This window comes from Pongo abelii, chromosome 6 (assembly GCF_028885655.2).
Source record: "Pongo abelii isolate AG06213 chromosome 6, NHGRI_mPonAbe1-v2.0_pri, whole genome shotgun sequence".
In the NCBI taxonomy this organism is placed as follows: domain Eukaryota; kingdom Metazoa; phylum Chordata; class Mammalia; order Primates; family Hominidae; genus Pongo; species Pongo abelii.
The window spans coordinates 28,652,501-28,670,774 of NC_071991.2; the positions used below are offsets into that span (position 1 = coordinate 28,652,501).

At 51.8% G+C, this 18,274-nt stretch overlaps 1 pseudogene; it reads left to right on the forward strand.

Moving 5' to 3' along the window:
* Positions 1 to 18,274, forward strand: part of LOC129060707 (beta-glucuronidase-like) — a 46,373-nt pseudogene that overhangs the window by 18,295 nt on the left and 9,804 nt on the right.

The following is an 18,274-nucleotide window of genomic DNA, read 5'->3' on the forward strand; positions in this document are numbered from 1 at the left end:
AAAAAGGTTTTCTCCCTAACCAAACTACAATTAGCTGACCAGTGCCTGTCACCCATGAACTTGAACACATGTGGTCTGACCCCACTGGAAGGAACGAGCCTGTCTTAGTTCAGGGAGATGCAGGATTTGCATAGCTCTTCTCCAGGACTGAGCTACTACTCACATTTGCCTCTCCTGTTCTGCTATCAACTGGCTTGATCTTTTTCTCTTCCTTTGTCTTTTAACATCTATTTACACCAAAGCTCAGTACTGGCTTCCTATGGCTGCTGTAATACATTACCACAAATAAATAATAATAATAATAATGATTTTGGCCAGGCATGGTGGCTCACACCTGTAATCCCAGTGCTTTTGGAGGCCGAGGCAGGCAGATCTCTTGAGACCACAAGAGTTCAAGACCAGCCTGGCCAACATGGTGAAATCTCATCTCTACTAAAAATACAAAAGTTAGCTGGGCGTGGTGGCATGTGCCTATAGTCCCAGCTACTTGAGAGGCTGAGGTGGGAGAATCACATGAACCTAGGAGGCAGAGGTTGCAGTGAGCCGAGACCATGCCCCTGCACTCCAGCCTAGGTGATAGAGTGAGATTCCTTCCTAAAAAAAGAAAAAAGAGAAACCAAACTTTTTAAATAAATTTATTTTATTTTTTAAAAACTGAGATGGGGTCTTAAACTCCTAAGCTCAAGCCATCCACCTGCCTCAACCTCCCAAAGTGCTGGGATTATAGGCATGAGCCACCATGCCCGGCCTAACCCATGAATTCAATGACTCAACGTAATATGTGTTATCTTATAATTCTGGACATCACAAGTCTAAAATTGGTTTTTCCGAGATGAAATCAAGTGTCAGCCAGGATCTGGAGAAGGATCCATTTCCCTGTTTTTTTCCAGTTTCTAGAGGCCACCTGCATTCCTTGGCTTGTAGTTCATTCTTCTGTCTGCAAGAGCAGTGGTGTAGCATCTTCAGGTCTCTCTCTGCTTCCATTGTTGATCTTACTTTTTTTTGAGACAGAGTCTCGCTCTGTCACCCAGGCTGGAGTGCAGTGACGTGATCTCGGCTCACTGCAACCTCTGCCTCCCGGGTTCAAGCAATTCTCCCGCCTCAGCCTCTCAAGTAGTTGGGACTACCGGTGCCCGCCACCACACCTGGCTAATATTTTTGTATTTTTAGTAGAGATAGGGTTTCACCATGTTGATCAGGCTGGTCTCAAACTCCCGAACTCAGGTGATCCACCCACCTTGGCCTCCCAGAGTGCTGGGATTTCAGGCATGAGCCTCCACACCTGGCCTAGTCCCATTACTTTCAGTGGGAAAATCCGCAATTACTTTTGCACCAATGTAATAGTAACATCAAGGATCACTGGTCACAGATCAGTGTGACAGATATTATTATAATAATTATAGGATGGGCGTGGTGGCTCATGCCTGTAATCCCAGCACTATGGAAGGCTGAGGCGGGTGGATCACCTGAGGTCAGGAGTTCAAGACCACCCGGAATAAAATGGTGAAACCCTGTCTCTATTGAAATGCAAAAACTTAGCCGGGCATGGTGGTGTATGCCTGTAGTCCCAGCTGTTTGGGAGACTGAGCCAGGAGAATTGCTTGAACCCGGGAGGTGGAGGTTGCAATGAGTGGAGATCACACCATTGCACTTCAGCCTGGGCAACAAGAGGGAAATTCTGTCTCAAATAATAATAATAATAATTATTATTATTATTGTTATTCTGGGCACAGTGGCTCATGCCTGAAATCCCAGCACTTTGGGAGGCCAAGGCGGGTGGATCACATGAGGTCAGGAGTTCGAGATCAGCCTTGCAAACATGGTAAAACCCTGTCTCTACTAAAAATACAAATATTAGCTGGAAGTGGTGGTAGATACCTGCAATCCCAGCTACTTGGGAGGCTGAGGCAGAATTGCTTGAACCCAGGAGGGGAAGTTTGCAGTGAGCTGAGATCATGCCATTGCACTTTAGCCTGGTTGACAAGAGCAAGACTCTGTCTAAAAAATAAATAAAATAAAATGAAGAGGAGGAGGAGGAAACAGCCAGGTGAGGTGACTCACGCCTGTAAAGGAAGAGGAGGAGGAGGAGGAAGAGGAGGAGGAGGTGGTGGTCCTGGTGGTGGTGGTGGTAGAAACAGCCAGGCGTGATGGCTCATGCCTGTAGAGGAGGAGTTGGAGTTGGAGGAGGAGGAGGAAACAGCCAGGCAAGGAGGCTCATGCCTGTAAAGGAGGAGGAGAAGGAGGAGGAGGAGGAGGAAGAAGAAAAAACAGAGGAGGAGTAAACAGCCAGGCAGGTGGCTCAGGCCTGTAGAGGAGGAGGAGGAGGAAACAGCCAGGCAAGGTGGCTCATGCCTGTAAATGAGGAGGAGGAGGAAACAGCCAGGCAGGTGGCTCAGGCCTGTAGAGGAGGAGGAGGAGGAAACAGCCAGGCACACTGCCTCCTGCCTGTAAATGAGGAGGAGGAGGAAACAGACAGGCATGGTGGCTCACGCCTGTAAAGGAGGAGGAGGAGGAAACAGCCAGGCGAGGAGGCTCATGCGTGTGAATGAGGAAGAGGAGGACGCAGCCAGGCGCAGTGCCACATGCCTGTAAATGAGGAGGAGGAAACAGCCAGGAGAGGTGGCTCACGCCTGTAAATGAGGAGATGGAGGAGGAGGTGGAGGAGGAGGCGGCGGCAACAGCCAGTCGAGGTGGCTCACACATGTAAATGAGGAGGAGGAGGAGGAAACAGCCAGGCGAGGTGGCTCATGCCTGTAAATGAGGAGGAGGAAACAGCCAGGCGAGGTGGCTCACACCTGTAGAGGAGGAGGAGGAAACAGCCAGGCGAGGTGGCTCACACCTGTAGAGGAGGAGGAGGAAACAGCCAGGCGAGGTGGCTCACACCTGTAGAGGAGGAGGAGGAGGAGGAAACAGCCAGGCGAGGTGGCTCACACCTGTAGAGGAGGAGGAGGAGGAGGAAACAGCCAGGTGAGGTGGCTCACACCTGTAGAGGAGGAGGAGGAGGAGGAAACAGCCAGGCGAGGTGGCTCACACCTGTAGAGGAGGAGGAAGAAACAGCCAGGCGAGGTGGCTCACACATGTAAATGAGGAGGAGGAGGAAACAGCCAGGTGTGGTGGCTCGCGCCTGTAGAGGAGGAAGAGGAGGAAACAGGCAAGGTGGCTCATGCTGGTAAAGGAGGAGGCGGAGGGAGAGGGGGATGGGGGGAGAAGGAGGAGGTGGAGGAGGTGGAGGAGGAGGAGGAGGAGGAAAATAAAGCCAGGAGGAGGAGGGGGAAACAGCCAGGCGCAGTGCCTCACGCCTATAGAGAAGGAGGAGGAAACAGCCAGCCGAGGTGGCTCACGCCTGTAAATGAGGAGGAAAGAGGCAGGTGAGGTGGCTCACACCTGTAAAGAAGGAAGAGGAAACAGCCAGGTGCAGTGCCTCACGCCTGTAGAGGAGGAAGAGTAGGAAAGAGCCAGGCGAGGTGGTTCACGCCTGTGGAGGAGGAGGAGGAGGAGGAGGAGGAGGAAACAGCCAGGCATGGTGGCTCACGCCTGTAAATGAGGAGGAGGTGGAGGTAACAGCTAGGCAAGGTGGCTTATGCTTGTAAATGACGAGAAGGAAGAGGAAACAACCAGGTGAGGTGGCTCATACCTGTAAATGAGGAGGAGGAAAAGGAAACAGCCAGGTGAGGCAGCTCACACCTGTAAATGAGGAGGAGGAAGAGAAGGAAACAGCCAGGTGAGGTGGCTCACGCCTGTGAATGAGGAAGAGGAGGAAACAGTCAGGTGTAGTGTCTCACGCCTGTAGAGGAGGAGGAGGAGGAAACAGCCAGGAGAGGTGGCTCATGCCTGTAAATGAGGAGGAGGAATAGGAAACAGCCAGGTGAGGTGGCTCATGCCTGTAAAGGAGGAGGAAACAGCCAGGCACAGTGCCTCACGCCTGTAGAGGAGGAGGAGAAAACAGCCAGGCGAGGTGGCTCACGCCTGTAAATGAGGAGGACGACACAGCCAGGCGCAGTGCCTCATGCCTGTAAATGAGGAGGAGGAGGAGGAAACAGCCAGCCATGGTGGCTTATGCCTGTAAATGCGGAGGAGGAAACAGCCAGGCGAGGTGGCTCATGCCTATAGAGTAGGCGGAGGAAACAGCCAGGTGCAGTGCCTCAGGCCTGTAGAGGAAGAGGAGGAGGAAACAGCCAGGCACAGTGCCTCACGCCTGTAGAACAGGAGGAGGAGGAGGAAACAGCCAGGCAAGGTGGCTCACACCTGTAAATGAGGAAGACAAAATAGCCAGGTGATGTGGCTCACGCCTGTAAAGGAGGAGGAGGAAGAGGAGGAAATAGCCAGGTGGAGTGCCTCATGCCTGTAGAGGAGGAGGAGGAGGAAACAGCCAGGTGTGGTGGCTCACGCCTGTAAAGTAGGAGGAGGAGTTGGAGGAGGAGGAGGAGACAGCCATGTGAGGTGGCTCATGCCTGTAAATGAGGAAGAGGAGAGGAAACATCCAGGCGTGGTGCCTCACGCCTGTAAGTGAGGAGGGAGAGTGGATACAGCCGCAGTGGCTCACGCCTGTCAAAGAGGAGGAGGAGGAAACAGCCAGATGTGGTGGCTCATGCCTGTAAAGGAGGAGGAGGAGGAAGAAACAGGAGGAGGGGGAGGAAACAGCCAGCCCCTGTGGCTCATGCCTGTAGAGGACGAGGGGGAGGGAGAAAGGTGGGGAGGGGGAGGGGGAGGAGGCAAAAGCAGGCAGGCTCTTTGGCTCGCAACAGCCAGGCATGGTGGCTCACACCTGTAGAGGAAGAGGAGGAAACAGCCACAGTGGCTCACGCCTGTAAAGGAGAAGGAGGAGGAGGAAACAGCCAGATGCAGTGGCTCACGCCTGTGAAAAAGGAGAAGGCGGAGGAGGAGGAAACAGCCAGGCCCAGTGGCTCATGCCAGAGGAGGAAGAGTGGGGGAGGTTGATGGGGGAGGAGAGGGAGGGGGAGGGGGAGGAGGAGGAGGAGGAGGAGAAAAATAAGAAAAAGAAGGAACAGAACAAAAAGAAAAAGGCATGTTCCATGGCTGGCAATAGCCAGGCATGGTGGCTCATGCCTGTAGAGGAGGAGGAGGAGGAAACAGCCAGGTGAGGTGGCTCACGCCTGTGAAGGAGGAGGAGGAGGAAAAAAAGGTGGAGGAGGAGGAGGAAAAAAAGGTGGAGGAGGAGGAGAAAGAAAAAACAGCCAGGTGTGGTGGCTCATGCCTTTAATCCCAGCAGTTTGGGAGGCGGTGAGGCAGCAAGCTGAAAGGAGGGAGGAGGAAAAAAAAAGAGGAGGAGGAAGAAAGGAGGAAGGAGGGAAGAGGAAAAAGAAACAGGAGGAGGAAAGGAGGAAGGAAGAAGGACGAATAAAACAGCTGGGCTGGGCTCCGTGGCTCATGCCTGTAGCCCCAGCTACTCGGGAGGCTGAGGTAGAAGAATCTCTTCAACCCGGGACGCAGAGGTTGCAGTGAGCTGAGATCATGCCACTGTACTCCAGCCTGGGCGACAGAGTGAGACTCTGTCTCAAAAAAAAAAAAAAAAGAAACAGGCACGGTGCCTCACGCCTGTAATCCCAGCAATTTGGGAGGCTGAGGCGGGAAGATTGCTGGACATCCAGGAGTTTGAGACAAGCCTGATCAACATAGTGAGAACCCATGTCTACAAAAAAAGTTAAAAATTAGCCAGGAATGGTGGCACAAGGCAGTCATCCCAGCTACTCAGAAGGCTGAGGCAGGATGATCACTTGAGCCTAGGAGGTTGAGGCTGCAGTGAGCTATGGTCAAACCGTTGCACTTAAGCCTGGGCAGTGGAGTAAGATTCTATCTCAAAAAAATAAAGTTTGAAATACAGTAAGAATTACCAAAATGTGACACAAAGACACCACATGAGCACACGCTGTTGGAAAAATGGCACCAATCCACTAGCTCAACACAGGGCCACAATCCTCTAATATGTTAAGAAATGGGCCAGGCATTGTGACTCACGCCTGTAGTCCCAGCACTTTGGGAGGCCGAGGCGGCTGGATCGCCTGAGGTCGGGAGTTCCAGACCAGCCTGACCAACATGGAGAAACCCCGTCTCTACTAAAAATAAAAAATTAGTCAGGCATGGTGGCGCATGTCTGTAATCCCAGCTACTCAGGAGGCTGAGGCAGAAGAATTGCTTGAACCCAGGAGGTGAAGTTTGCTGTCAGCCAAGATCATGCCATTGTACTCCAGTCTGGGCAACAAGAGCGAAACTCCATTTAAAACAAACAAACAAAAAGTTAAAAAGTTAAAGAACTGGTTGTTGGAAGAGCTTGGCACCTCCGCTCTCTTGCTTCCTCCTTTGCCATGTGATCTGCACATAGCTCCCCTTCACCCTTCTGCCGTGAGTGGAAGCTTCCAAGACTGCAGCAGAAGTAGATGCTGGGGCCATGCTTCTAGTACAGCCTGCAGAACCATGAGCCAGACAAATCTCTTTTTGAGAAAAAAGAGACCAATGACCCAGCCTCAGCTGTTCCTTTATAACAACCTAAGAGGATGAGCTACTTTATCGGATTGTTGTGAGAAGTAGATGAGATAATACAGGTAGAGCCCCCAGATGAGGGTCTGTCTGGCACGTGGTGTATCAGTCAGGACAGGATAATTAAGCTGCAGTAACAAACAACCCCAAAACCTCAGTTATTTGAATCAATAAAAGACTTATTTCTCATTCATGCTACACATACATGACAGGTTGGAAAGGGGGCTTTGATTTCCATAAGTTGCTCAGGGATCCCAGCTGAGGGATGGATGCTCAATTTCACTTGTGCTTCCATGATCACCAAGGCAGGAAAAAGGGTTGCAGAAAATCAGGCGTTGGCTTTTAAAAATATTGCTGTTTGCTGGGCATGGTGGCTCATGCCTGTAATCTCAGCACTTTGGGAGGCTGAGGTAGGTGGATCGCCTGAGGTCAGGTGTTCATGACCAGCCTGGCCAATGTGGTGAAACCCCTTCTCTGCTAAAAATACAAAAATTAGCTAGATGTGGTGGCACACGCCTGTAATGCCTGCTACTCGAGAGGCTGAGGCAGGAGAATCACTTGAACCTGGGAGGCAGAGGTTGCAGTGAGCCGAGATCATGCCACTGCACTCCAGCCTGGGCAACAGAGTGAGATTCGCCTCAAAAAAATTCTTTGTTGTTGTTGTTTTTTGTTTGCTTAAGGCTGGGCATGGTGGCTCATGCCTGTAATCCCTGCACTTTGAGAGGCCAAGTAGGGGGCAGATTACGTGAGTTTAGGAGTTTGAGAACAGCCTGGCCAACATGGCAAAACCCCGTCTCTACAAAAAGTTAGCCCAGCATGGTGGCATGCACCTGTAGTCCTAGCTATTCGGGAGGCTGAGTTGGGAGGATTGCTTGAGCCTGGGAGGCAGAGGTTGCAGTGAGCCGAGACCGTGCCACTGCCCTCCAGCATGGGTGACAGACTGAGAACCTCTCTCTCTTAAAAAAAAAAAAAAAAAAATCGCTGTTTACATTTCATTGACCAAAAAGTCACACAGTCACCCTTCACATGACAGGGTCAAAGACATGCAGTTCCACTTCGTGTCTAAAAAGAGGGAGAAATAAATATTTGGTTAACATCTACGGTTAGTTATCATAATTTAAAAAGTAGGCAGAGGGGAGCTCACTGAGGATGCGACATTTGGGGTGAGGCTTTAATGACAAAGAAGCGGAAATTATAGGAGCTACACATGCAAAGTCTGTAAGGCAGGAATGGGCTTTTAAGGAACAGAAAGTGGCTTGACTGTTTGGAGAACGGTGAATGAGAGTAAGAATTGAGCAAGGGGCTGGGTCGCACAAAGCCTTCTTGGCCATAGTAAGGAGTTTGAATTATATTTCAAGTGCACCAGGAGACCGGGCAGGGTGGCTCACACCTTTAATCCCGGCACTTTGGGAGGCTGAGGTGGGAGAATCATTTGAGCCAAGGAGTTTGAGACAGACCAGCCTGAGAAACAAAGACCCCAAAATGTCACCCAAAAATTTAAAAATGAGCAGGGCACGGTGGTACATGCTTGTGGTCCCAGCTACTTGGGAGGCTGAAATGGGAGGATCACTTGAGCCTAGAAGGTCGAGGCTGCAGTGAGATGTGATGGTGCCACTGTACTCCAGCCAGGGCAACAGAGTGAGATCTGTCTCAAAAGAAAAAAAAAATTGGCTGCGTGTGGTGGCTCATGCCTGTAATCCCAGCACTTTGGGAGGCTGAAGCAGTGGATCACTTGAGGTCAGGAGTTTGAGACCAGCTTGGCCAACATGGTGAAACACGGTCTTTACTAAAAATACAAAAATTAGCTGGGTGTGGTGTTGCATGCCTGTAATCCCAGCTACTCGGGAGGCTGAGACAGCAGAATCGTTTGAACCCAGGAGACAGAGATTGCAGTAAGCCAAGATTGCGCCATTGCACTCCAGCCTGGGAGGCAAAGTGGGACTCAGTCTAAAAAAAAAAAATATGTGAACTGATACATTGGGCTGTGACTTCATGAAAAGATACTATCATTGTTTATAGTACTGGTACAGGTTTGTACCCTATAAACACAAGAATTGTAATAACTTCTAGTGCATATAATTATCATAAAAATGCAAACTCTATTTTAAAAAGTTAGCTGGGTGTGGTGGCATGCACCCGTGTCCAGCTACTCAGGAGGCTGTGGCAGGAGGGTTGCTTGAACCCAGGAGCTGGAGGCTGCGGTGAGCTATAATCGCACTACTGCACTCCAGCCTGGGTGCCAGAGCACATCCATGTCTCTAAAACATGCAAGCAAAATGAAACAAAATAAAAATTCTGTGTGTGTGAGATTGCACACACCAAATGATTGAGGCCGTTCTGTTATGAGTGATGACACATTATGACTGGGTAGCAAGAAGAATGAAATTATATGCTTACAATTGTACTTCTCTGATGACTCAAACTATTTCATACACATTAGCTTCTGGGTCCATATATATCAAATGTTATTTCTTTTTTCTCTTTTTCTTTTCCTTTTTTTTTTTTTTTTTTGTTTGTTTTTGAGACAGAGTCTTGTTCTGTCGCCCAGGCTAGAGTGTAGTGTCACAATCTCGGTTCATTGAAACCTCTGCCTCTGGAGTTCAAGCGATTTCCTTGCCTCGGCCTCCCGAGTAGCTGGGATTACAGGTGCATGCCGCCACACCAGGCTAATTTTTTGTATTTTAGTGGAGACGGGGTTTTGCCATGTTGGCCAGGCTGGTCTCGAACTCCGGACCTCAGGTGATCTGCCGGCCTTAGCCTCCCAGAATGCTGGTATTGATGGCGTGAGCCACTGCACCCAGCCTTCTAATGTTACTTTTCTACTACCCACTTTTTTTTTTTTTTTTTTTTTGAGACAGGGTCTTGCTCTGTTCCCCAGGCTGCAGTGCAGTGGTGCAATGACAGCTCACTGCAGCCTCAGCCTCTCATGCTCAAGCGATGCTCCCACATCAGCCTACTGAGTAGCTGGGACTACAGGTATGTGCCACCACGCCTGGCTAATCTTTGTATTTTTTTAGAGATGGGGTTATGCTATGTTCCCTAAGCTGATTTCAAACTCCTGAGCTCAAGCAATCCGCCCACCTCAGCCTCCCGAAGTGCTGAGATTACAGGTGTGAGCCACTATGCCCAGCCAAAAAAAAAAAAAAGAAAGAAAGTATTCTGCTTACCATGATTGATCCTGGGAACTGGGACGTCTAAGTCCATCAGATCCTAATGTTATAAAGACTGGAAACATGGCCGGGTGTGGTGGCTCACGCCTGTAATCCCAGCACTTTGGGAGACTGAGATGCACAGATCACGAGGTCAGGAGATCGAGACCATCTTGACTAACACAGTGAAACCCCATCTCTACTAAAAATACAAAAAATTAGCTGGGTGTGGTGGCAGGCGCCTGTAGTCCAAGCTACTCAGGAGGCTGAGGCAGGAGAATGGCGTGAACGCAGGAGGCGGGGCTTGCAATGAGCCAAGATTGTGCCACTGCACACCAGCCTGGGTGACAGAGTGAGACTCCGTCTCAAAAAAAAAAAAATACTGGAAACACATTAGAAAACTCAGCCAGGTGTGGTGGTGCATGCCTGGAGTCCCACCTACTTGGGAGACTGAGGTAGAAAGATCTTTTGAAGGCTGGGTGTGGTGGCTCACACCTGTAATCCCAGCACTTTGGGATGCCCAGGCAGGCAGATCACGAGGTCAGGAGTTTGAGACCAGCCTAATATGGTGAAACCCCAGCTGCATTAAAAATATAGAAATTAGCCAGGCGTGGTGGCAGGTGCCCATAATCCCAGGTACTCAGGAGGCTAAGGCAGGAGAATCGCTTGAACCCAGGAGGTGGAGGTTGCAGTGAGCTGAGATCACACCATTGCACTCCAGCCTGGGTGACAGAGCAAGACTCCGTCTCAAAAAAAAAAAAAAAAAAAAAGATCTTTGATACCAGACTGAGCAACATAGTGAGACCCCATTTCTGAAATAAATGTTTTTTAAAAAATTTGCCTGGGCCGGGTGCGGTGGCTTAAGCCTGTAATTCCAGTATTTTGGGAGGCCGAGGTGGGCAGATCACATGAGGTCAGGAGTTCGAGACCACGCCGCCCAACATGATGAAACCCTATCTCTACTAAAACTACAAAATTAGCTGGTCATGATGGCACATGCCTATAATCCCAGCTACTTGGGAGGCTGAGGGAGAAGAATTGCTTGAACCTGGGAGGCAGAGGTTGCAGTGAGCCGAGATCACGCCACTGCACTCCAGCCTGGGCGACAGAATAAGACTCCGTCTCAAAAAAGAAAAACAAAAAACTTTTTTTTGAAGATATAGGGTCTCACTACATTGTCCAGGCTGTTCTCGAACTTCTGACCTCAAGACAGTTTCCCACGTTGACCTCCCAAAGCGCTGATTACAAGCATGAGCCACCCAGACACTCATCCTGCCAGAGTGTCATGTGTTACAGAGAGCTGGGCCCGGGGATCAGGAGGAGGGGACAGATAAGACATCCTGAGGTCAACTCTGCCAAGGCAGGAAGGTCCGTTGGTTTTCAAGGTTCAGATAGAGGACGGGATGTGACATCAGGCAAAGGATGCCACCCCTGTTCCCCTCCTGACTTGGGTGTGGTCAGCAGAGAAGTGGCACCAGATGATGTCTGGGCCGCTTTTTCCTGGTCTATATCCTCTTTTTCTGACTTTGTGGCATTCAGTACAGGAGGAAGAGAGGAGAGGGCTGGGTGCCAGCATGCACCCCACTCACAGTGTCCTAAGCAAAGTCCCCCCATCCCCCAACCAGCCTTCCTCCCTGTGACAGGCAGTGGGTCATCTGTCTGTTAGTCATGGGTCTGAACCCTCTTGCCTCAGGCTTGGATGTGGCCCTGGGCTCTCCCCTGTCTCAGGAGATATTGGGCCCATCCACTCCGAGGAGGAACTCCTGGCCCCACTGGCCCAGGTACACAAACTGCCTTGGCAGTTGACCTGTCATCAGCAAGTTTTCTGTCCATTCCGCAGAGTCCCCGCTATGTGTCAGGGCTTACACTAGGCCTGGGGACACAGCTGTGAAGCATATTGGTCCCGGATCTCTTTGGGGGCCTAAGAGGTGAGCCTGGCCCTTCTCTCTGCAGTCGGGCCCCACCCTGGACATGTGAGTTCTCTCCAGCTTCAACGACATCGGCCAGGACTGGTGGCTGTGGCATTTTGTTGGCTGGGTGTGGTACAAACGGGAGGTGACCCTGCCAGAGCGATGGACCCAGGACCTGCGCACAAGAGTGGTGCTGAGAATTGGCAGTGCCCACTCCTATGCTGTTGTGGTCAGTGCGGCCAGGAGCAGGCAGGGCGGGTTGAGTGCGCACGGCTGCTGAACAGCATGGGACCTCCATCTACCACCCCACAGCCTGTCTCCTGGGGTGGGACAGTAGGGGACACTCCCCTGCCCAGGGGGCTGTGCGCTGTGTAGGGGGATAGGTGGCCAGATCTACCCTATTGGGATGTCATTCTTCCCATCTGGCTGGCAGGCCCCTGAGCCCCATGCTGCAGGTTATGTGAGGGAGTGCCTGATAGCAGGGCCCCGCCTCTTGCCCTGACCTGCCGCCCCCTCCCCTTATCCCCTGTGCCGGCAGTGGGTGAATGGGGTTGACACACTAGAGCATGAAGGGCAGACATCAGCAGCCTGGTCTAGGTGGTGCCCCTGGCCTCCTGCCTCCCCATCGCTATCACCATCAACAACATGCTCACCCCCTCCACCCTGCCACCAGGGACCATCCGCTACATGACCAACACCTCCAAGTGGGTACCATCCTGTCTCCACCACACCCACCCACTTTCCCATCCCACCCCGTGGTCTTCTTGCTAGGGACAGGGTGGCCTTCACAGAGTGGACTTCTTCAGCTACGCGGGACTGCAGCGGGCTGTGCTTCTGTAGACGACACCCACCACCTACATCGACGACATCACCGTCACCACCAGCGTGGAGCACGACAGTGGTGAGGGCTTCTGGTAGGATCCTCCCTCAGCGGGCCCAGGGTGGCTCTGTTTGTTCCCTGTTTGGAAAGCTCTCCCAGGAAAAAGGTTCTCCCAGCTTCTCTAAACCCTCACAGGTTCCCATCCACCTACGAAGGTAAAATCCAGCCTGTATGAGTGGGCACAGGTTCCCAAAATCACCCATGTGTTTGACCTTGCTTGGAGAAGAGGGGTCTGGCCTAACATCACACAGCTCAGGGTGGCCATGCTGTCCCTTCCCCATGGTGCTGCTCTCACTCCAGCTCCCCTTGATACACATTGTGTTTAAGGAACAGGCAGCTTCGGGGAGCCAGGCACAGTGGCTCACTCCTGTCAACCCAGCTCTTTGCAAGGAGGCCCTGGTGGGAGGATCACTTGAGGCCAGGAGTTGAAGACCAGCCTGGGCAACATAGCGAGACCATCACCACAAAAAATTAAAAAATTAGCCAGGCATGGTGATGTGTGCTGCTAGTCCCAGCTGCTGAGGCAGGAGAATCACTGGAGCCTGGGAGGTCAGGGGTGCAGTGAGCTATGACCATGCCACTGCACTCCGGTCTGGGCAACAGAGGGAGACCCTGTCTTTTTTTGGAGACAGATTGTCGCTCTGTCACCCAGGCTGGAGGGCAATGGTGGGATCTTGGCTCACTGCAACCTCCACCTCACGGGTTCAAGCGATTCTCCTGCCTCAGCCTCCCGAGTAGCTGGGATTACAGGCACCCACCACCATGCCTGATTAATTTTTGTATTTTGTTTAGTAGAGATGGAGTTTCACCATTGCTGGCCTGGCCGGTCCTGAACTCCTGACCTCAGATGATCCACCCGCCTCGGCCTCCCCAAGTGTAAGGATTACAGGCGTGACCCACCATGCCCGGCTGGGATACTCTGTCTTTAAGGAAAAAAAAATTTTTTTTAAGTTTTTTTCTTTTTTAAAATATATCTTTTTCTTTTTCTGAGATGAAGCCTTGCGCTGTCTCCCAGGCTGGTGTGCGGTGGTGAGATTATTGACAGCTGTTGTGGGGCCGCAGTTCTAAGTTTAAAGGGATTTAGGCTGGGTGTGGTGGCTAATGCGTGTTATCCCAGCACTTTGGGAGGCCAAGGTGGGCGGATGACTTGAGCCGAAAGTTGGAGACTCACCTGGGCAACATAGTAAGACCCTGTCTCAAAAAATAAATAAAATAAATAAGTAAATAAGAATTTAAACAAGAATCGCACAGCAAAGACGATGCAGCATACAGCAATTTATTGCAAAGGAAAAAGTGTTTTGACAGTTAAGTTCAGAATAGCCTGGATGCAATGGCTCGTGCCTGTAATCCTAGCACTTTCTGAGGCTGAGGTGGGTGGATCACTTGAGCTCAGGGGTTCAACCCAGCCTGGCCAACATTAGCTGGGCATGATGGCATGTGCCTGAAATATACCAGCTACTCAGGAGGTTGACATGGGAGAATTGCTTGAACCCAGGAGGTGGAGGTTGCAGTGAGCTGTGATTGCAACACTGTACTCCAGCCTGGGTGACAGAGCAAGACTCTGTCTCAGAAAATATAATGAAGTACAAAATACACGGTTCACCGTGAGAGAGACAGAATTCAGGGCACGCTGCCTGTAAGGCTGAGACAGCGCTGATTATTACTGGGGAGACACTGGGAGTCTTACATGATGAATTCCTAAGGAGCTGGGAAGAGGTGTTACTCTAAGCAAGCTCTGGGTCGTCCTCTTGGTGCACATGCGCAGTAGCTGTACTTGCTTGTTTACACGTCACCTGTCTCAGCGCCGTGGTTGGCATGTCCAAAGGACACGGTCACTTCCTTGACTACCTACCCTGCCTCAAGATCGTAGCTCACTGCAGCCCTGAACTCCTGGCTCAAGCAATCCTCCCACTTCATCCTCCCGAGTAGCTAGGGCTGCTGGGAATGCAGGCATGCACCACCATGCCTGGCTAGTTTTTTGTATTTTTATGGAAGAAGTGGTTTTAATATGTCACCAAAGCTGATCTTGAACTCCTGGGCTCAAGCGATCCTTTCATCTCAGCCTCCCCAGGTGTTGGGATTACAGGTATGACCATGTTGCCTGGCCAAAAAAATCTTTTTTTAAATTAAAAAAAAAAAGCGCCAGGCGTGGGGGTTCACACCTGTAATCCCAGCAATTTTGGAGGCCGTGGCAGGAGGATCACCTGAAGTCAGGTGTTGGAGACCAGCCTGGCCAACATGTCAAAACTCCATCTCTACTAAAAAGTACAAAATTAGCTGGGCATGGTGGTGCACGCCTAAAATCCCATGTACTTGGAAGGCTGAAGCAGGAGAATCACCTGAACGCAGGAGGTGGAGGTTGCAGTGAGCCGAGATCACGCCACTGCACTCCAGCCTGGGGGACAGAGCGAGACTTTATCTCAAAAAAAAAAAAAATTAAAAGTTTTAAAAAAGCAACAGAAACAAGTGACTGCCTGGGAGTGGTGACTGCAGGACACTCCCATTTGTGTGGCCCAGGTCGTGTCCCTCCCTCAGCCCTGGTATTTCTTGCCTCCTGCAGGGCTGGTGAATTACCAGATCTCCGTCAAGTGCAGTAACCAGTTCGAGTTGGAAGTGCCTCTTCTGGATGCAGAAAACAAAGTCGTGGCCAAGGGAGCCAGGACCCAGGGCCAGCTGAAGGTGCCGGGTGCCAGCCTCTGGTCGCCATACTTGATGCACGAATGCTCCACCTATCTGTACTCGTTGGAGGTAATGGTGGTTTGGGACTTGCTTAAGGGAGGTCTTTTGCCACCATCTGGTGGCCCTGGCTTCAGCAGGAGCCCAGGACAGGTGAATGGGCAGACATGGTCCTCTGATGTTTCCTACCCTTGGTGGGAGGCCCAGGTTTTTTTTTTTTTTTTTTGAGATGGTCTCACTCTGTCACCCAGGCTGGTGTGCAATGGCCTGATTACAACTCACTGCAGCCTTGAGCTCCTAGGCTGCAGCAATCCTCCTACCTGGACTGCTGAGTAGCTGGGACTACAGGCACATGCCACCATGCCTGGCTAATTAAAAAAAACCTTTTTTGTAGGCTGGGCATGGTGGCTTACACCTGTAATCCCAGCACTTTTGGAGGCCGAGGTGGCTGGATCGCTTGAGGCCAGGATTTGAAGACCATCCTGGCTAACACGATGAAACCCCGTCTCTATTAAAAATACAAAAAAAAATTAGCCAGGCGTGGTGGTGGTGGGCCCCTGTAGTCCCAGCTACTCGGGAGGCTGGGGCAGGAGAATGGCATGAACCCAGGAGGCAGAGCTTGCAGTGAGCCGAGATCACGCCACTGTACTCCAGCCTGGGTGACAGAGTGAGACTCCATCTCAAAAAAAAATTAAAAAATGCAAATTTGCTGGGCATGGTGGTGCACGCCTGTAATCCAACTACTCAGGAGGCTGAGGCAGGAGAATTGCTTGAATTTGGGAGGCAGAGGCTGCAGTGAGTTGAGATCATGTCACTGTACTCCATCCTGGGTGACAGAGTGAGACTGTCTCAAAAAAAAAAATATTTTTAGAGATGGGGGGTCTCACTCTGTCACCAGGCTGGTCTTGAACTCCTGGACTCAAGTGATCCTCCTGCCTTAGCTTCCCAAAGCGTGGGAACTCCAGGCATGAGCTACCTTGTCTGGTCAAGGGGAAGGCCCAGTTTTGAAGGGCAGGTCCCCAGGGTCAGCCAGGGAAGGGCAGAACCTCTGTTTGCTACATCTCTGCTTGCAGCCCTGAGGCAGCTGCTGGGGTGCATGAGGGGCCTTCCTGCCAAAGGGCAGGCCAGATGGGGCTCAGGCTGTCAGGGTGCTCACACCTGGCGCTTTGGTTGTCGTAGGTGCGGCTGACTGCACAGATGTCACTGAGGCCTGTGTCTGACTTCTACACACTCCCTGTGGGGGTCCGCACTGTGGCTGTCACCGAGAGCCAGTTCCTCATCAATGGGAAAACTTTATATTTCCACGGCGTCAACAAGCATGAGGATGTGGACGTGAGTTGGGGCTCCTGGGTCCTCGTGGGGGCTGCTTCTGGTCACCTTCTACTTTTGCCTTCCCTGTGTCCCGCAGTTGAGCACAGCTCAGGGTAATGAGGCAAATGGCTCCAAACTGCCCTGTGGTGGAGCTGGTGCTTGGGCTGGAGAGGGGGCTCGTGGGGTGGCTCTCCAGGGTCCTGGCTGTTGGAGGAAGTGCAGCTTTGACAGGGACATGGGTCACTCGGCTCTGCTGTCTCCTAGATCCGAGGGAAGGGCTTCGACTGGCCGCTGCTGGAGAAGGACTTCAACCTGCTTCGCTGGCTTGGTGCCAATGCCTTCCACACCAGCCACTACCCCTATGCCGAGGAGGTGCTGCACATACGTGACCACTATGGGATTGTGGTCATCGATGAGTAGTGTCCCTCCATGGGCCTGGTGCTGCCATGAGTCCCCACCACGCACCCACTCCGCCTTCCCAGCCCGCGGGCCTCACCGTGATCTTCTGTCGCTTCCCTCCTGGCCCGCAGGCAGCTCTTCAACAACGTGTCTGCATCACCACATGCGGGTGATGGAGGAACTGGTGTGCAGGGACACACCCTGCCATGGTAACGTGGTCTGTGGCCAAGGAGCCTGCATGCTACCTGGAATCTGCCGGCTACTACTTCAAGTGAGTGCCCCCTGCCTGCCCTGGGCTGGATTGGGAAGGAGACCCAGGCAGGTGGCTCGCTGGGGTGGGCGTGTGCTGTTCAAGATCAGCCCGTCTCAGCCCTTTGGGAGGGCTGCCCATACCCAGACAGTTCAGGGGACCAAATATCTACCCACCCAAATTATGGTTTTCTTTTGCTTGCTTTCTTTTTTTTTGAGATGGAGTCTTGCTGTGTCGCCCAGGCTGGAGTGTGGTGGCACAATCTTGGCTCACTAAAACCTCCGCCTCCCGGGTTCAGGTGATTCTCCTGGCTCAGCCTTCTGAGTAGCCAGGATTAGAGACGTGCATGAGCCACTGCACCTGGGCTGTTTTTTGTTTTTTTGGACAGGGTCTCACTCTGGTTGCCGAGGCTGGAGTGCAGTGGCACAATCTCAGCTCACTGCAGCCTCAACTTCCCAGGCTCAGGTGATCCTCCTGCCTCAGCCTCCCAAGTAGCTGGGATTGTAGATGTGTGCCACCATGCCCAGCTAATTGTTGGCCTTTTTTTTTGAGGTGGATTCTCACTCTGTCGCCCAGGCTGGAGTGCAGTGGCATAATCTTGGGTAACTGCAACCTCCACCTCCCAGGTTTAAGTGATTCTCCAGCCTCAGCCTCCCAAGTAGCTGAAATTACAGGTACGTGCCACCACGCCCAACTAACATTAGCATTTTTCAGTAGAGACAGTGTTTCACCATGTTGGCAAGGCTGCTCTTGGACTCCTGACCTCAGGTGATCTGCCTGCCTTGGTTTCCCAAAGTGCTGGGATTACAGGCGTGAGCCACTGTGCCTGGCTAAGTTTTGTATTTTTAATAGAGATGGGGTTTGACCATGTTGGCCAGGCTGGCCTCGAACTCCTGGCCTTAAGTGATCTGCCTGCCTCAGCTTCCCAAAGTGCTGGGATTACAGGTGTGAGCCGCCACACCCGGCCTCCCTTTTTTCCTTACAATCATGCAATTCTAACTCAGCGTTCAGAGGTGGATTTTTTACTTGCAGCAGAGGCAGTAGAGGTTGTAGAAATGCTCCTTGAGGCAGACGCCACACCCTGATTTCATGGAGTGCTTTGGGCTGAGCCAAGTCTGCAGTAGGCAGAAGGTTCTGAGAAGTCGTCCCAGCCTGGGCAAAGGACAGTTCAGAGCTGGGGGCCACAGGGGTGTGCTCAGCAGGA